Source organism: Carassius auratus, chromosome 27, assembly GCF_003368295.1.
Source record: "Carassius auratus strain Wakin chromosome 27, ASM336829v1, whole genome shotgun sequence".
NCBI classification, from domain to species: Eukaryota; Metazoa; Chordata; class Actinopteri; order Cypriniformes; family Cyprinidae; genus Carassius; species Carassius auratus.
The window spans coordinates 8,615,128-8,630,494 of record NC_039269.1 but is presented as its reverse complement, the minus strand read 5'-3'; the positions used below and the strand labels follow the sequence as shown (position 1 = coordinate 8,630,494).

The 15,367-nt window shown below is 36.0% G+C and overlaps 1 pseudogene; it reads left to right on the top strand.

The window, feature by feature from the left end:
* LOC113045353 (contactin-associated protein-like 2) overlaps positions 1-15,367 on the top strand; it is a 32,285-nt pseudogene extending 16,918 nt beyond the window's left edge.

The window sequence follows — 15,367 nt, the reverse complement described above, 5'->3', positions numbered from 1 at the left end:
GACAGATTGATAGCGTAGACAAGATTAGATGAGATTAATGTTCGGCTGTCTGTATTATAGATGACGATAACTTTCACTGTACTTCGGTGTCTTTTCCCAGATTACATTTGGAGGGATGCCAGTGTCTGCCAAGCCCAGCTCAGGGGGCAGAGAGAACTACATCGGCTGCATGGAGGCCATTCATTACAACGGGGACAACATCACTAACCTCGTGCGCAGGAGAAAAGTAGACACATCCAGCTTTGTACGTGCCAAATTTGCATGTCTATTTTTATCAATTGAACACTGCAGAGGTCTCCAGTGGAGATAATTCAGGAGCTTCACAGAGGAATTGCTGTTGCTGGGTGTTACGTTGCTCCAAGACAGAGATATTTATGGTACTTCTGCTGTAATCACAAACCTGCTTGTTCTCAAACTACTTTATTGACCGAAACTGGGACTGTCAATATGTTCAAATAAATTTAATAAACAATGTAAAACAAATAATGAAAATTATTAACATACGTTTATATTATATTAAATTATGTTAAAATCTAAATAATTAAATATTATAATTTTAGAAGGATAAAGAAAGTTCAATCATATATTTATATGACATATGGGATGAGGTTAAGGTTATAGGCTAAGGATCGCAGATGGCAATTTCTACTCAATAAAATGTTTTGGAGCTTGACATAACTAGAAAAATGTGTATTTATTATGGAAATGTCCATGATTTTTTAAGATTTCAGTAATTTTTATTAATAATATTTTTAAACTTTTAAATAATATAAAAAAGTATCATAATCATAATAATATATATATTCAGGTTTGAGATTTTATTAATGTCAATTACATTTCTTTGTATCGAAATGCCACTTTTAAAAAGTCCTTAATCCTAAAAAATCACAAAAATCCTGTTTTTTAAATAAAATATTTTAAGAACAAATTAAGAAAAATAATCCGTTTCATCTTTGATTTAGCATATTTAAAACGAGTTTTTCTGTGTTAGTTAATAATACATATTTTAGGTGATTTCTCTAACTGGATTGTTTGTATTGTTTACAGTAAGCTCAGTTCCTGAAGGTTTGCAGCTTATATTTCTCTCATTAAATGATCAGAAGATACAGTTCCTCTCCCTGCGCTGACCTCAGTCATAAACCTTACCCACAATGCTGTGTGTGTGAGGACAGACATTCATTGAGAAGTGCTGTCACTCTCTGTGCGTGTTGTGTGATTTTTCACAGTGGCTACAAAATAACTGGCCTTTCAGGACTGGAAAACACAGTTTGGGCCAGTTTAAGGTGATTGAGTGAAGTTTTGAAACATGGTAGCTGCTTTTCGTGGTCTAAGGTGAGCTAAGAGCTGCTTTAACCACTGGCTGGGACTCCAGACATCTAGATCAGTGTGGACCAGCTAGAAACTAGACAAAACCATCTACCACCTTAAGCTGGTTTTAGCTGGATTTTCCAGTAGGGTCCTGATTAAAACTTCCTCTTAAATCAATCTGTCCTCTGAAATACTGTAAAGTTGTGATCATCCCTGTAGTGGTGTGCATTGAACTCCTTTCATTTGGAATGTTTAAGAATTTTCGTTTAATCTGTTTTTCCCATTCCAGCATAACCTGACGTTCTCCTGCGTGGAATCACGCACGTTCCCCGCCTTCTTTAACTCCACCAGCTCCTTGCAGCTTCTGGGTCGGACCGATGAAGACACGGTGTCGGTCCGACTGCAGTTTCGGACGTGGAACCCCAGCGGTCTGCTGTTCTTTACCCCGCTCATGCCTGGAGGGGTGGAGGTCAGTCTGGTGGAGGGAAAAGTTACCGTCCACATCTACGTCACACTGGGCCAGAACACACGGGTGGACATATCCTCAGGTAACATCACACTTTAAGACGCACATCCAGAGATCTCTGTTTCTAAACAGTTCTTGAAACTAGCTTGAAACACCTTAACTATCATATCAACCAGTAAAACAAATTCACAAAAAAACTGAATTTGCCATTGCTTCTCTGCAGGTTCTGGACTTAATGATGGACAGTGGCACAGTGTCCACTTCCTGGCGTTGGAAGGCATTGCCATGTTGACCATCAATGGAGACGAGATGTCCACAGTGAGAGCTGCTATCCCCATTCAGATCAGGACTGGAGGAGATTACTTTTTCGGAGGTAAGTGTATGGACCACCTATATGAAGTGTTTTTATTTGAAAAAAAAACAAGGTTATTATTTTTATTTATATTAGAGTTTTCAAATTGAGTAATTATAATTAATCGCATCCGAAATAAAAGTTTGTTTACGTAATAAATGTGTGTGTGCTGTATTTATATTTAAATATTAATTTATTCAAACATACATAAAGTAACAGTAAATAAGCTCCCTATAATGTTTTTCTTATAGCTAACTAATGAACCGTTTGCTACAAATAATATTTGGTGGAGGGAAAATCATGGATCTTATTATTTCTTTAACTTGGACATCCCTAAATTTGACACAAGCAACATTTTCCTTAAACAAATTGCTGTCTGATATGTTTATCCAGCCTCTTTTGACTGACAGGACATAATCGGTCCTGATCATCATTTGTTTTTAAACAGTAGCCGATAATGCAGTTAATTGCTTTTACTGTATCAGCCGATACAGATTATTGGCCCATGTATTGGTACATCCCTAATATAAATATATACTTGTTTATACAAAAACAATCCAGTTAATATTAAATTCAATGCTGATGGATACTTGAATGTAAACATCTTCCTAGAAAAGCTTGATCTGCTTTGCATGACTGCACATTTGAGAGGACCGATTTTAATTTCCTTGTCACCATGTGCAGGATATTTCCCGCGGACAGACCTTTCTCCATCACAGCGCTCCTTTCAGGGCTGCATGCAGCTCATACATGTCGATGACCAGTTGGTCGACCTGCAGTCTGTGGAGCAAGGCATGCTGGGTAGCTTTGAGAACGTCAGTCTGGATATGTGTGCAATCATAGACAGGTAATGCATTCTCAGTATGGACTTGCACTGAATTGGATTTTTCATACAACCACAACTGTTTTACAGGTTTATGCATAATCTGCTTTGTAAAAGTCAACAGGCGCATGCTCCCTCTTACAACATTTCTTTTCATATGGTAATGTCACGTCTCTTTGCGATAAAGTCAAGCCTCCGTATCCATACATATTCATTCATGAACCCACTGCACTGCGCTCTCACAGATGACTCTGCAAACTAATGAAGAACAGATGGTTGTCTTTGTTTGCAGTATTCTGATCAAAGCCGCTGCTGTATTTGGTTTGTCATTTTTTTCCGAAAACCAAAAAAAGATGTTCCTTGAGTCATGCAACTGGTTGATTTATTAGTGTCATGGTGACTTTTAAAGCTGTGAACCCGCTTCGAGGAGCTTATGCAAGCCAAATCTGACACTCTTCAGCAGGAGTTCCTCAAAGCTCTGTCACGCGTCCTGCCCTCGTTTGATCAGGATGACTGTGTTAACATGCAGGATCAGGGGAACCTTTCCGCTGATCTGATACTTCTGCAGACTGTGAAAATTGGGTTTTATAGAACTACACAGAGCAAACGTTATCAAACAGGGCAATGACTCAACATTGTAGCTTCTCAACTGGCATTACTTCAGAAAATGGCAACCTGAGACTCTTTTTTTCTGCAACCAACCGACTCAACTACACATTTTCTTGTCAACTTTTAAGTATATACATTTTTGCTTATCTCTTAACCCTAGCTTACTTTTTAAATGCAAAACATCAGTAAAAAAAATCGATTCAGCTTCTAGTCATTCCAGTGTCTTGAATCTCTCTCTTTTTCCAGGTGTGTGCCAAACCACTGTGAACATGGAGGCAAGTGCTCTCAAACTGGAGACACATTTAAATGTGCCTGTGAAGGCACTGGATACTCTGGTGCCATCTGCCACAAATGTAAGCCTTCGAAAATCACATCGCCCACAATGTTTTGAGCTTCACAAAGAACTTTGTATAAGCCATCAGCATACTCATGTCCTAAAGAAACCAATAAACTGAAACTGATTTAAAGAACCTGTAATGATTCGGTTTGGAATTGTCATTATTATGCTATTAATTTTATTATTTATTTATCTGGCTGGTCCTCGGAAATGAAGCATTGTAGATTTCCTTGCAGTGGAGGCTGTTTTGATGCTTACGATGTGTGTTTCTGCAGCTATGTATGAGCAGTCCTGTGAGGAGTACAAACACTTGGGCCGAAGCTCAGACACATACTGGATCGATCCGGACAGCAGCGGACCCCTCGAGCCATTCAGAGTCACCTGCAATATGATGGGTCAGAACAATAGATGAAAGAATATATTAAAAATATTCTGAATATATATTAAATATTTGAAACCAAACACAATATCAGCAAGATAATGTGAAGTATGCACATATAAAGTTGTTGGTATTATATAAATATATTTACATTTATATTTCTATAAGAATATATAAAATATTTACATATATTTTTACAATAAAAATTCATATATTAATTATATATTATATTAATATATTTATTTATTTAAATACATATATATAAATTTATGACAAAATAAAATATCAGTGGGTTGATGTGTGTCATGCACATCTGAAGTTAATATATGCATAGTGATAACAAGTAATACATTAACACATAATCTCCCACATTCACATATCAGTGACCCCTTTGGTACCAAATACATTACTAAATTACGATTGTGGTGCATGAAACCTTAAATAACATTATAAAACTCACTGTTATAAAACCTTACTAACAATATATGTTTCATTTCACTGTGTACACATTGATTTTTGTGGAATATATTATTAAAATGTGATTACACCTTTTAGCAACAAAAGCATCCAATGGTTTCTCTAAAACTTTAGTTAATAACACAGAGATATATCAATACCTGAATGCTCACTGACTAGTACACTTGTATATACTGTGTTTTTCAGAAGACAAAGTGTGGACAACCATTGTGAATGAGCTTCCGGCTCAAAGCCCTGTGTCATCGGGTTCCAGACCTGAAGACAAGACTGTGCTCACACTCAATTACAGCATGTCTGCTGAACAGGTGACGCTTAAAACTGTAAAAAAATGTAACAATGAAAACTGTTACACCTAACCAACAGATGCTGAACTGCTCATGTTTTTGTGATTCAGATGAACGCCGTCACCAGCAGCGCTGAGTTCTGCGAGCAGCATGTGGCGTACATGTGCTACAAATCACGCTTGCTCAACTCACCAGGTAAATGATGCTAAAAACTCACGGCGCTCATTAGAAAATTGAGTTGCTTTAAAGGAATAGTTCACCCAAAATTAAAATTAGCTGAAAATGTGCTCACTCTCAGGCCTTCAATATGTAGTAGAGTTTGTTTCTTAATCTGAACAGATTTGGAGAAATTGTTCCTCTGCAGTGAATGGGTGCCGTCAGAATGAGAGTTGATAAAAACATCACAATAATCCACACCACTCCAGTCCATCAATTAATGACTTGTGAGGCGTGATTGTAAAAAACTAATCCTTTATTAAGACGTTTTAACTCTAATGTGTTGCTTCTGGCAAAAATATCAGTCATATCACCAGAAAATAATCATTATTATGAATAATGGAGTGGTATTTTGTCCAGAAGCCACAGTTTCAAAGTTAATTCACATTAATGATGGATTTGTTTCTTATAAATACTCAGGTTTTTGCTGCACAAGAAGTTAATGAAGAGAGGTGAAGATTGCTTGTGTATTATTGTGATGTTTTTATCAGCTGTTTGGGCTCTCATTCTGATGGCACCCATTCACTGCAGATGATAATGTAATGCTATGTAATTTCTTGGGTGGCCTGAGAATGACTACATTTTCAGATCTTTTTTGTTGTTTTTGTTGTTGTTTTAGATGGCTCTCCATCCACATGGTGGGTCGGCAGGGGAAATGAGAAGCACTTCTACTGGGGCGGCTCAGGACCAGGTGTGCAGAAATGTGCCTGTGGCATTGAACGCAACTGCACAGATCCAAGATACTACTGCAACTGTGATGCAGATCTGAGGCAATGGTGAGATCTTATGCTCTTCTCGTTTTGCAAAAGGAAATGAGTAGGACTTACTCTTTGGATGGCAGTGTGCAGGAGACACAGAGAAAAGCTAACTGTACACAGTCCTGGTGGCCTCATAGTAATATTGGATGCTTGGATTATCCAGAGTTTTTTGGAAATGCATACCACCATACTACGTTTTGCAGTAATATTTACTACTATTAAAATGTTTGGGATTCTTACAGATTAAGAAAGATTTCTGATTATTATGTTTAAAACAGTTGTCCTGCTTAATATTTTTAGAGGATTCTTTGATTAATGCAAAGTTGAGTTTATTTTTTATTACATTTTTAATCCTTTGTATTAATTTCTTTTAAAAATTCTTAATGACCCAAAACATTTGAATAGCATATATAGTGCACGACATACAAATTTTCTTTATGCATGGAAATGCAATGCGCCAAACTTAAATTTTCCAAAAACAACCACAATTTATAATACCTCCTCTATAAATCTGTGAACTAAAATGGAATTTGGATTTCAAAAAATGCATACTAACCATATTTATGTATAACAGGATGCCTTTCGCTGGATTTACATTGCACGTTTACATACTAGACATTGTGCAGTATGCCAATATTCCAGCTCCTCTCTTCTGCATTTAACAATGTTATATTGCCCCCTTGTGGTCCATAATTCCTCCTCTGCTTTGTGTTTGTTTCTCCAGGAAAGAAGATGCTGGTATGTTGATGTATAAGGACCATCTGCCCGTCAGTCAGGTGGTGGTTGGTGACGTACACCGCTCTGGATCTGAAGCCAGACTCACTGTTGGGCCACTACGCTGTCAGGGAGATCGTAAGTGCAAAAATGCTTAAAAATGTATCAACGACACACAACCAATCATAGGCCTATCCTCATAACCAACTGTAACTTACCCTTAAAATCAATGTGAAATGATAGGTTAATAACCTCAAATTATGTTAAATGCAGTTTTAAATTTGACCAAAACAGAGATCTAATGAGTTGTCAGTGTGTTTCTTTTATAGGTCACTTCTGGAACGCAGCGTCCTTCAACACTCCTGCATCTTATCTTCATTTTCCCACCTTCCAAGCCGAGACCAGTGTAGACGTCTCCTTCTATTTTAAGACTTCAGCCTCACATGGCGTCTTTCTGGAAAACCTGGGCAATCCGGATTTTATTCGATTAGAACTCAAATGTAATTCCACACACTTTCATCACCTCATCTTGAGTAGGATTGCTGTAAAGCCCTCAATGAACCCTGTCTCATCTGCATATTGTTAAGAACTGTGCTTTGAGTTTCTTTATTTATCAGTCGGAGGAAGTAAATTACAGTTCTTTGCACCAGTTATTTTATATTATAATTTTATAGTATTTAGATTTAGATTTAAACCACTGTAGTATTTATTTTTTATCAGATTTTATTTTTATATTTTCAGTATTGAATATTTTAATTTATTCAAATTAATTTATTTTCATTGAGAAAAAATAAAAAATAAATATTTTTATTTTTTAATTAGATTTACTGATTTAGTTTTATGCTTTTTCATCTATATTTTTTATTTATATTTATTTCAGCTACATTTACATTATTTAAACTTTTGCCTTATTTCAGTTTTAGACATTTTAGTACTTAAACTTCAACTTAAATCTTAGTTGTAAAGGCAACATTTCCAATATTAATGTAAATTTTTAAAGGTTGTTTATATTTTTTTCAGTAGATTTTTCATTTATAATTTTTAAATAGCTTTTAATAGTTTCAATTAAAAATAACAACACTGCTTCCCACAGCTGCTACAGTGGTGTCCTTCTCATTTGATGTGGGCAACGGGCCGGTGGAATTAACCGTACGCTCATCTACACCCCTCAATGATGACCAGTGGCACAAGCTGGAGGCGGAGCGGAATATTAAAGAGGCCGTTTTGCGATTGGACAAGGTGCATAGGGAGGCGCGGTCAGCCCCGCTTCAGGGCCACACCCACCTGCAGCTCTTCAGCCAGCTGTTTGTAGGTAAGCAATCTGGCAGATGTTTGGGAAATAGAAGTTTAGTATAATTATTTTACTTGTGTATCGTTTTTATCTCATTGTAAAGTGTTAACATTTTATATTTCATTAAATCTGTGTTGCTGTTACACTCTAGGTGCCTCAGGGGGGCAGAGAGGATTTCTGGGCTGCATTCGTTCCCTAAAAATCAATGGAGTGACACTTGACCTGGAAGGGAGGGCAAAGGTCACACCAGGGGTGAATCCTGGATGCTCGGGTCACTGCAGCAGCTATGGGATGCATTGCCAGAATGGAGGGAAATGTATAGAGAAATACAACGGATACTCGTGCGACTGCAGTCTGACCGCCTTCGACGGGCCTTTCTGCAATGAAGGTATTGCACTTATCTTACACAAGTAGTACATAACATTAATAATTCAGTTTCGTTCTTGGCTGTGATGGGCTACAAATGCACGAATCTAATCTTTTAGGAGCACATTAGCACATACAGATGACGTCACAGCTAAAAGACATGGACTACAAGCTAATTTGGACCAGTTTGATTCAGTTAAATACACTTTGAAGCAGTGATCTAGTGTACTTTTTATATTCTAATGAATTAAATCATGTTGTTTGTAAATGTCTCCTTGTATCCCTTTATTAAATCATGTTAATGTTGTTGTTGTTGTGGTCGTCTGCTTTCATTTTAGATGTGGGAGGGTATTTTGAGAGCGGGACCCTGGTGCGGTACGACCTGATGTCCGAGAGCAACTCTGGAGTCCCGAGCACTGTGGGTAATCTGACCCGTGAGGAGCTGAGCTTTAGTTTCAGTACATCCAACACTCCTGCGGTCCTCATCTACATTAGCTCCAAGACACAGGACTACCTGGCCGTGGTGCTGCGGAACAATGGTGAGACACGTTTGCATCTTTGCATCATTTAACGCTCATGTTCTGTTTTGGATATAAGATGTGCAAAGTCTTTTTTAATAATAGCTAAGAAACATTTACCGTAATTCCTCAAATAAAAGCCGGGGCCTTTATTTACCTGAACTGCAGAAGGTAACAGGCTTTTATTTGAAGCAGGCTTTTATTAGAAGCAGGCCTTTATTTCTAATTCCATCTGTTTGATAAGTAATTGTTTTAAATAACCCATTTTAAATTAAAAGCGATAGCGTTCCAGTGGACAGAGATCATAACATTAGCACAGAATCAGTTCAGTTTTATTGTCTTATAATATGCATTTATTTTTACCTTACTTTCTCAATGGGCTATATGCTAATTTTTCATGTTGAGGTCAACATGAATCGGCTTGAGATTTTTAAAACAACTAATTTCAATCATTCAGAGTCAACTCTTGACTTTTTAGAGACAATAACTTATACACAGTGCACTTTCAGCTTTGCACACACTGCATGAAAGGTAATTTTCAAAAATCCATAATAGGGGCACTTTAACGATAATAACCCTGCGTACATACACTTAACATGATGAAACATTGTTTTCCCTCAGGTACTCTACAGATCCGCTATAACCTGGGAGGATTGAGGGAGCCGTTCAGCATCAGCCTGAATCATCGTAACATGGCTAACGGTCAGCCTCATAACATCAACATCACCCGACAGGACCGACTCGTTCAGCTGCAGGTGCCGTCTCTGTTTCTGCCTCAGTGGAGCCACTAGATGAAGATGTTTCACTGTGTGTTATATTAGATTAAGACAGTGCACTGGACTGAAGAGTCTGTCTGTGGTGTTTCAGGTGGATCATTATCCTACAGTGAGCTACACTCTTCCTGAAGACTCGGACACTGAGTTCAACCTCGTGAAGACCATTTTCCTTGGAAAAGTTTTTGGTAAGTAGGCTATTATGTACATATTTTAGCATCACATTTTGGGCTTTTAAGTGTGCTGTCTATTAACAAATGTTCCTTTTCTGTACTACTTTCTCTTATGCTCACTAAAACTGTGCTTAGTTGATAAAAAAAAAACACTAAAAACTAATATTGTGAAATATTATTACTTTATATAGCACAGCAGCCAAAACAAGTATATATATATATATATATATATATATATATATATATATATATATATATATATATATATATATATATATATATATATATTGCAAAATATAATGTGATATATTACATAATACATTTCCATATATTGGAAACTAGTGCTTATATTTTTCAATATACAACAATATATGCATTAAAAGCAGTGATGTGAATAACGGCGTTACTAACGGCATTACTTTTTCCAGTAACGAGTAATCTAATTGATTACTCTTCTCATCTTAATAACGCCGTTACCGTTACTGCCAAAAAATGCGGCGCGTTACTATAACTGATGATGAAGCTGTTTTTTTTTTTTTCATCAGACCAACTAGATCTCTGAGCGAGAGGCAAATACTTTTTTTTACTGTTCTTCCTTGGTTAGTGGGCAGAGCACGAGACAAGCGCATAAATGCTGACGATTGGCTGAGGTAGAGTAAAATTTAATTCTAAGCCAATCAGAGGTAGAGTTGGGCGGGTGTTCGAAAGCACGCATAGTAGTGATGGGAATTCGGCTCTTTTGACTCAGCTCACTGAAAAGAGCTGGCTCTTTGGCTCACAAACGGCTCTTTAAATGACTTTGACTATAATATTTCAATTTTTATTACATAATTATTTAATTTCTATAGGCTAAATTTGAAAAAATAGAGTCGGCTCTTCAGATATGCGAGCCAGCTCCAGAAGTTCAACTAAAAGAGCCGGCTCTTAGAGTCGCTCATTCGCGAATCGCAAACGAGTCGATCCATCATCACTAACGCTCATTCGCGAACGACCCATCATCACTAACGCTCATGAATTGCGAACAACCCATCATAACGCATAGTCGGACAGGACAGGACACACAAGGAACAACACAACAGTGTTAATTTTGACACGAAATTTTAATTTAGTTTTATTCTTAGTCTTTTGACTATAATTCTTTTTAGTTTTAGTCAAGTTTTAGTCATCTGATTTGTTTTAATTTTAGTCTTATTTTAGTCGACTAAAATTGCTTGGTATTTTAGTCGACTAAAATAAGACTAAAATCAATAACAGATTTACTAGACAATTTTTTACAGCTGGTATAGGAAACAAACTTAACCAAAATATATAAAACACAAATTCAACTTTATTTCAACACAACTGTGTCTTTATTTCGATTCAAAAGCTTTTATGCAGCAACAAACACTGTCATGATAATGTAAACAATAACTAGCTGCCAATTGACCATCAATAAAAGAAAAATAACGTTAGGTCCAGGACCTTAAAGCTTACAGCTGAGCTGAACAATAAGTGCATACATTTAAAGTAAATATTTAATAAGTTGGCAGCTAGGTGGATAAAAAAGTAACAAGATTTTATAAGGTATTCATTTGTCTAGCAATATTGTATGTTTTAAATACTACAATATTGCTAGATTTGTATGTATAATGATAGGATGTGAACATTCATGTTTCACATGACTAATATAGAAATATTTGTGATATTGTCAACAAGTAGAACATTATAAAATATACTAAACATTAGTATTAATCAAATGTATTTATCATGATATTACGTATTAGTATTGTGCTCTCATCTAATTTGAAGAAGGGGCTATTTTACAGTACTTTTCAGTTCGTAATATTTAATGCTACAACATCTACGCACTGCACTATTCCAATTTTGCTTAGCTCAATAAACAAAAGAACATCGTTGTGAAATTACATTTGAGAAAATGCCCGGGTGGCTCGTCTGTAAATGTCTTTTCAAATTGGTGGTGTTCTTGCCACGAATGAGCGCTCCGCGTGCTTTACGCTGTTTTGTTTTGTTCGTCGTCAAACGTGAAGTGAGCTGTGGACATTTTGTCGCTCTTTTAGACATCACCTCTTCGAATGCCGACTTCCCGGGAGCTCATTTAAAAACTGAAAACCTTCGCTTCACGTCTCAATAAGTCAGGCTCTGATTGGTTCTCTTCTCTCATGCAGTCTGTTCTGTTTTGCCGGTTCTTTTGTTCATTCCTCGCATCTCTCCTATTTTCGTCTCGTCCTTTATTCGTTGACGATAATGTCAATCAATTTAGTCATAGTTTTAGTCTCCATCAGTGCCTTCTATTTTAGTTTTCGTTTCGTTTTCGTCCGCAAAAATATATTCGTGACGAAAATAATGACGAAAATATTTAGTCAACGAAATTAACACTGCAACACAAGCCAGTCAGTCAACGAGAGACTGACTGGCGACGAGCCCAAATAATCCAAAAGTAGCCTTCTCTAAATGGAAGTATAGGCTATACATTACTTTTTCCTTCAAGAAATTAAAGAAACAATAAAAGGAAATATCAAAAGTTCCCAAACATCTATCGTGTTATTTGCATTGATCCACTATATAAACATAATATCTACATACATGGAATTTGATTGGAGGCTAGTCTCACTTTGTCCCACAGCAAAAAATTTTTTTAGATGTGTGTACAATGTTTCATGTTTCTGTTAATAATGTATTGTATTAAGTGTCCATTACATTATAATATTCAGATTTATCATAAATAATTGAACATGCACATGTATTTTAAGTTCCTTTAAAGAGGGGTAGAGGTGGGGTCACATTTGAGCATTTAAAATTTAATTTTACTTGAAAGTAATGCAATAGTTACTTTCTTAAGTAACTAGTTACTTTTAAAATTTGTAATTGAGTAGCTAATAAAAGTTAGTTACTTTTTGGAAGAAGTAACTAGTAACTGTAACTAATTACTTTTTAAAAGTAACTTGCCCAACACTGATTAAAAATATATAGCTTTATAATGATGCATACAAATATATTTAGAAATGAAGACAAAAATAAATATGCATTGTATGATCCTTTATTGAGTGTATATTGCACATAGAAAATCAACATATTAGAATTATTTCTGTAGGATCATGTGACACTGAAACTGGTGTAATGATGCTGAAAATTCAGCATTGCGTCACAGCAATATATTACATTCTATAATGTAATTAAATAGAAAACAGTTATTTTAAATTGTAATAATTTCACAACATTACTGGTTTTACTGCTTTAGATGATATTGTAGATTTAAAATCTAAAAAATGTAATCAGATTTTAGATCTTTCTTTTTATAATAACACATTGTATCATTGTTTTCACACTCACACTAAATTGTTTGCAACATCTGATATTTTCTACTGTTGTCTTTGACTTTCAGAAACAGGTCAGATTGATCCGGTGTTGATAGAGCGATATAACACACCTGGATTCGTGGGTTGTCTCTCCAGAGTGCAGTTCAACCGCATCGCCCCGCTGAAGGCAGCCCTGAGGACCGGAGTGCCCTCCACAGCCTCCATACAGGGGGTCCTGGTGGAGTCCAACTGTGGGGCGTCTCCACTCACAATACCACCGATGTCTGCGGTCTTTGACCCCTGGCAACCAGATTCAGGTAACCAAATGATGATTAAAAAACATTTTATGGTGTTATTTTGTCCCTACATATTTTATAGTTCACTAGAAAAACAATTATTTGCTGAAAATGTACCCTCAGGCTATCAAAGATGTAGTTTGTTGAGTTTGAGTTTGTTTCTTTATGGGAACAGATTTGAAGAAATTTTGTATTACTTCACTTGCTCACCAAAGGATCATCTGCAGTGAATGGGTGCCGTCAGAATGAGACCAAACATCTGATTAAATCATCTTAATCCACAAATAATCCACACCACTCAAGTCCATCACTTAAAGGCTTTTTTGGATTGTTTAAAATTTTTTAACCTGATTCTGATTCAGAGTAGATGACCTCTGAAAGCAAAATTATAGACAAATTAGTTGTATTTTAAGCAGACACAATGATTTGAGCTCAGCTTTGCGCATGCACCACTCAGAAGTGACACACATGGAAAAACAGTGGGTGATCAAAACAAAACAACGGTCACTTATTAAACTCACCGGCACATGCACAACGCTGACCTCATATGTCATTCACCCAGAACTGCTTACATTTTACAACAGTGAGAGTAAACTATATTAAAGTGATTATTACGTTTTGAATATGGATATTTTTCTTACAAAAATCGATCGATTCGCTACAGGAGGCCTTTGTTCAATTCAATTCAATTCAATCAATTCAATTCAAGTTTATTTGTCTATCGCTTTTCACAATACAAATCATTACAAAGCAACTTTACAGAAAATTACGTTTCTACAATATTTAGTAGTAGCTTATAAGTGGTGACTGTCAGTTTGTGCGCGTATGACAGGATTTTTCAGAAAAATTAATACAAGACTTGGTCAGCCAGACGATGAACATTATTAACAGCAACTATCATATGAAGCAGTCACACTTGTAGCAATATTTGTTCTGTTTGTTCTTCACCTGGAGCCGTGTGAAATACTTTTTTTCATAGAAGGGCACTTTTTATTTCACTTCTTTTGGACTGAAGCATGCAACTCACACTGACCTTCTGTACTACATCTATGCCAAAAATTTCAATGAAAGAGAAAGAGTACAATTTTAGAGTCAGAAAACAGCTCTTTTCTCGTTCTTTCAAGCAGGTGCCCAGTTCCCATTCACAGAGGAGCGAGTCAGCCGTGATGGCATCAACAGAGACTCTGCAATAATCGGAGGTGAAATATGCTGTTCCAGTATTATGCTTTTTTTATTTTTAATGTCATGAGACATTTTTATCAAGACAAACATGGAAGTTGAAGACTTATTTTGTAAGATGGATCCAAAAAAAATCTTTACAGTTTAATTTTTTTTATTATTATTATAAAAAAAATGTAACAAGTACATTTAAAGAATATTTTACATTTTATAAAATGTTTCAATGTAATTTTATTGTTTGTTGAATCTAAATCTTCAATAATATGGAAATAAATGTAAATACAACCAACTGACAATTATATATCTTTGGCTTAAATATCTTTGGAGTATAATTTTTCTTAACTTATTTTAATTACTATATATGATTCATCATTGCAATGATTATTTTAAAAACATTGTATAAAAAAATAGGAATATTAATATTTTAAAATACAATATAATCATAAAATAATGTAAAAATTTAAAATATTTTGAATTATGTTATCATTGCGGTAGAATATTTCTAAACTGATTTTATTACATGATTCATAATATCATTTCTCGCTCACGTAGGCATTATCGCTGTGGTGATTTTCACCATCTTCTGCACGCTGGTGTTCCTGGTGCGTCACCTGTTCCATCACAAGGGCTCCTACCACACCAACGAGGCCAAAGGGGCGGAGTCTGCCGACTGCGCTGATGCAGCCATCATCGTGAATGACCCCGCCTTCACAGAGACCATCGACGAGAGCAAGAAGGAGTGGTTCATTTAG